Raw genomic sequence first — 4654 nt, 5'->3', positions numbered from 1 at the left:
GGCGGGAGCCGTCCTACGCGCGCTTTCTTCGTTTGAAGCAAAAATTTTCCCGCGGAGCTTTCGTCTAGCGACGGTCGCCGAGCGGGAGAATATAGCGGTACGCATAATGAGCGTGACTCGTGCGGGTGACTCCGTCGCGTGTTCTTTAACGCCGTGTTGTCCGCGCCCTCTACGCGAGGGCGGGCCTCTGTCGTTCGGAGGATTAAAAACCCTCCGACGGTGGTGCAGCTCCCTGGTTGATCCTGCCAGTAATCATATGCTTGTCTCAAAGACTAAGCCATGCAAGTCTCAGTAAAAGCCGAATTAAGGTGAAACCGCGAATGGCTCAATATATCAGTTTTGGTTCCTTAGATCGTACACGGTTACTTGGATAACTGTGGCAATTCTAGAGCTAATACATGCAAACGAGGTTCTGACCGGTAACGGGAGGAATGCTTTTATTAGATCAAAAACCAATCGGCGGCGGGGTTCGCGCCCCGTCCGTCGCCATTCGAGATGACTCTAGATAACTTTGAGCTGATCGCACGGTCTAGCACCGGCGACGCATCTTTCAAATGTCTGCCTTATCAACTGTCGATGGTAGTTTATGCGACTACCATGGTTGTCACGGGTAACGGGGAATCAGGGTTCGATTCCGGAGAGGGAGCCTGAGAAACGGCTACCACATCCACGGAAGGCAGCAGGCGCGCAAATTACCCACTCCCGGCACGGGGAGGTAGTGACGAAAAATAACGATACGGGACTCGTCCGAGGCCTCGTGATCGGAATGATTACACTTTAAATCCTTTAATGAGGATCCATTGGAGGGCAAGTCTGGTGCCAGCAGCCGCGGTAATTCCAGCTCCAATAGCATATACTAAAGTTGTTGCGGTTAAAAAGCTCGTAGTTGAAATTGTGTCCTGCGGTGTCGGTCTACCGAATGCGGTACGACAGGCACGTCTGCGGGGCTTCTCGCCGGTGCGTCCACCGCCGGCGTGTGTCGGTCGGCCTCACGGTCGGCCGCGCACCGAGGCGGGCCGTCGCGGCTGTTTACTTTGAACAAATTAGAGTGCTCAAAGCGGGCTAACACTTGCCTGAATATTGTACGCATGGAATAATAGAATAGGACCTCGGTTCTGTTTTGTTGGCTTTCTGATACCAGAGGTAATGATTAATAGGGACGACTGGGGGCATTCGTATTGAGACGTTAGAGGTGAAATTCTTGGATCGTCGCAAGACGGACTAAAGCGAAAGCATTTGCCAAAGGTGTTTTCATTAATCAAGAACGAAAGTTAGAGGTTCGAAGGCGATTAGATACCGCTGTAGTTCTAACCATAAATGATGCCAGCCAGCGATCCGCCGAAGTTTCATAATTTTAACCCGGTGGGCAGCTCCCGGGAAACCAAAGCTTTCGGGCTCCGGGGGGAGTATGGTTGCAAAGCTGAAACTTAAAGGAATTGACGGAAGGGCACCACCAGGAGTGGAGCCTGCGGCTTAATTCGACTCAACACGGGAAAACTCACCAGGCCCGGACACTGGAAGGATTGACGGATTAACAGCTCTTTCTCGATTCGGTGGGTGGTGGTGCATGGCCGCTCTTAGTTGGTGGAGCGATTTGTCAGGTTAATTCCGGTAACGAACGTAACTCTAGCCTATTAAATAGACGTGCAACCGGTATCACGAGGGTCCGTGTGCGCGCGGCTTCGGCGTTCGCGCGTCGGGGTCGTGCGTTTCGCGGTCTTCACTACCGGCGTACAATGAAAATCTTCTTAGAGGGACCGGCGGTATATATAGCCGCACGAGATTGAGCAATAGCAGGTCTGTGATGCCCTTAGATGTCCTGGGCCGCACGCGCGCTACACTGAAGGGATCAGCGTGTCCTCCTTGGCCTAACGGCCCGGGTAACCCGATGAAACCCCTTCGTGATAGGGATTGGGGTTTGCAATTCTCCCCCATGAACGAGGAATTCCTAGTAAAAGCGAGTCACCAGCTCGCGTTGATTGCGTCCCTGCCCTTTGTACACACCGCCCGTCGCTACTACCGATGGATGATTTGGTGAGGTCTTCGGACTGGTGCGCGGAAGCTCTCACGGGCATCCGACGCGTCGGAAAGTTTGACCGAATTTGATCATTTAGAGGAAGTAAAAGTCGTAACAAGGTTTCCGTAGGTGAACCTGCGGAAGGATCATTTCCTGTGTTTAATGTTTGCGCTTTCCATGATATGAAATATTATTATGAAACAAAACATATATTATACATATATACCATAATCGAACGAATGCTAAATTACTGCGTCGGAGATCGCCCGAGGGCGCCGATGCGAACCGAGAACCGCCGGCGTCGAGCGGAGGAGGGCTTCGTCCTCTATCCGCTCGTCCGGTGAAATTTTACCCGTCGCCGTGAAGGCGGCGGTACAAAATTAATCTTTTTGTCGAATGGAATTATAAACATTTCGAAAACGCAAACCAAATTGTAAAAACCGAAAACTAAAACGTATCTATTTATGTTTGTTATCATTATTACCCTGAACGGCGGATCACTCGGCTCGTGGGTCGATGAAGAACGCAGCTAAATGCGCGTCAGAGTGTGAACTGCAGGACACATGAGCATCGACATTTCGAACGCACATTGCGGTCCGAGCAAGACGTAGTTTGTCGACGGACCACTCCTGTTTGAGGGTCGCGCACACAATGCGACCAGACTGTTCTCTCGCCCCCGTCCTCGGACGGGGGCGCGCAGAGCGAGCGTTGCCGGCGTCGCCGGGGCCCGCGCGCGTCGTCTCCTCGGAGACGCGCGCCGGGACCTCGGCGTCCGGTTAAATTTGACGAAGTGCTCTCTCGATGCGCGCGATTTCCGCTTGCGTTATACCAAACGCGGAGGAACGCGTGCGAGCCTTGAGCTAGCGACGACGCTGAAAACTGGGCAGTCTACCGCGCGAGCGGTCGGCTGTCCGGGGCGATCTTCGCGCTCTCGGCCGCGCGCACCTCCGCGGACGCTCGTCGGTTTCGCGCCCGCTTGACAGAGTCTGCACGGGCGAGAATACGCGCACACTTGCTTTGCGTACTTCTCGAATTTATAAAATTTTTGTTGTCGACCTCAAATCAGGAGAGATCACCCGCCGAACTTAAGCATATCAGTAAGCGGAGGAAAAGAAACTAACGAGGATTCCCCGAGTAGCGGCGAGCGAAACGGGAAGAGCCCAGCGCTGAATCCTGCGGCCCCGGCGGGCCGCCGGGAAATGTAGCGTTCGGGAGGAGAGTTATACATACACGCGCGGTCATTAGTCACGGCTGCCTGTCCAAGTTCATCTTGAACGGGGCCCGCTTACCCGCAGAGGGTGCCAGGCCCGTGGTGACGGTAGCCGGCCGCGACGGTCTCTCTCCCTAGAGTCGGGTTGCTTGAGAGTGCAGCCCTAAGTGGGTGGTAAACTCCATCTAAGGCTAAATACTACCACGAGACCGATAGCGAACAAGTACCGTGAGGGAAAGTTGAAAAGAACTTTGAAGAGAGAGTTAAAGAGTACGTGAAACCGTTCAGGGGTAAACCTGTGGAACTCAAACGAGCGAACGGGGAGATTCATCGTGTCTTCCGTCGGGGCTCGCGCCTCGCGCAAACCTTCGCCTTCGGCTTTCGGGTCGGGGCGGTGGGTGCGCGGGTGCGCCGTCAGGCTCCCGGAGCGCGTGCACTTCTCCCTTAGTATAACACCGCGACCCGTCGCGCCGCGGTCGAATGCGCCGTGCGGTTGACCCGTCTCGCTCTGCGAGGCGGAGCCGCGGTGTCCACGGCCGCGGCGTACATTACGCAGCGACGGTAGAGAACGAGGATCGCGTCCGCCCCTCGCGGGCGTCCGTCGCGCTGCAGCGGCGTCCTTCGCGTGGCCCCCGGCGTCTAGTGCGTCGCGGGTGTCGCGCGTCGGGTGTCCGTCGTTAGCGGCGCGCTCTCGGACGGGACGCGTCCCGGTCGGCGGTGGTTTTGTTTTGGGCACTCACAGGACCCGTCTTGAAACACGGACCAAGGAGTCTAGCATGTGCGCGAGTCATTGGGAACACTGATAAACCCAGAGGCGAAATGAAAGTGAAAGGCCGGCCTCGAGCCGGTCGCAGGGAAGATGCGCGGGCGTCGTCAGACGCCCCGCCGCATTCCCGAGGCGTTTCGAGAAAGCCCCCGTGCGATTATCGAGACGCACTGAGAGCGTACACGCTGGGACCCGAAAGATGGTGAACTATGCCTGGTCAGGTCGAAGTCAGGGGAAACCCTGATGGAGGACCGAAGCGATTCTGACGTGCAAATCGATCGTCCGAACTGGGTATAGGGGCGAAAGACTAATCGAACTATCTAATAGCTGGTTCCATCCGAAGTTTCCCTCAGGATAGCTGGCGCTCGAGAAACATGACGGTTTTCGGACCGCCATTCGCACAGTCTCATCCGGTAAAGCGAATGATTAGAGGCATTGGGGCCGAAATGGCCTCAACCTATTCTCAAACTTTAAATGGGTGAGATCTCCTTCTTGCTCGAAGATGAAGTAGGAGCTCGGATGGGAGTGCCAAGTGGGCCAATTTTGGTAAGCAGAACTGGCGCTGTGGGATGAACCAAACGTCGAGTTAAGGCGCCCAATGAACGCTCATCGGATACCATAAAAGGCGTTGGTCGCTCAGGACAGCAGGACGGTGGCCATG

General features: G+C 55.2%; 3 non-coding genes across 3 annotated transcripts in view; all 3 read left to right on the top strand.

Annotated features, from left to right (window-relative positions):
• The first annotated feature begins 229 nt into the window (after positions 1-229).
• LOC149408463 (small subunit ribosomal RNA) lies at positions 230-2169 on the top strand. Its single transcript, XR_016305584.1, has one exon. It is a non-coding gene; the product is annotated as a small subunit ribosomal RNA (ribosomal RNA).
• A 329-nt stretch (positions 2170-2498) lies between these two features.
• Positions 2499-2660, top strand: LOC149408462 (5.8S ribosomal RNA). Its single transcript, XR_016305580.1, has one exon. It is a non-coding gene; the product is annotated as a 5.8S ribosomal RNA (ribosomal RNA).
• A 409-nt stretch (positions 2661-3069) lies between these two features.
• LOC149408461 (large subunit ribosomal RNA) overlaps positions 3070-4654 on the top strand; it is a 4064-nt gene continuing 2479 nt past the window's right edge. The window contains exon 1 of the ribosomal RNA XR_016305581.1: positions 3070-4654. This exon is cut by the window's right edge and continues 2479 nt beyond it. This is a non-coding gene — a ribosomal RNA (large subunit ribosomal RNA).

This window comes from Hesperophylax consimilis, unplaced genomic scaffold, assembly GCF_061612785.1.
Source record: "Hesperophylax consimilis isolate HC1 unplaced genomic scaffold, BYU_Hcon_1.0 scaffold_266, whole genome shotgun sequence".
NCBI lineage: Eukaryota > Metazoa > Arthropoda > Insecta > Trichoptera > Limnephilidae > Hesperophylax > Hesperophylax consimilis.
The sequence above is the reverse complement of the archived record's forward strand: the minus strand, read 5'-3'. Positions and strand labels throughout refer to the sequence as shown.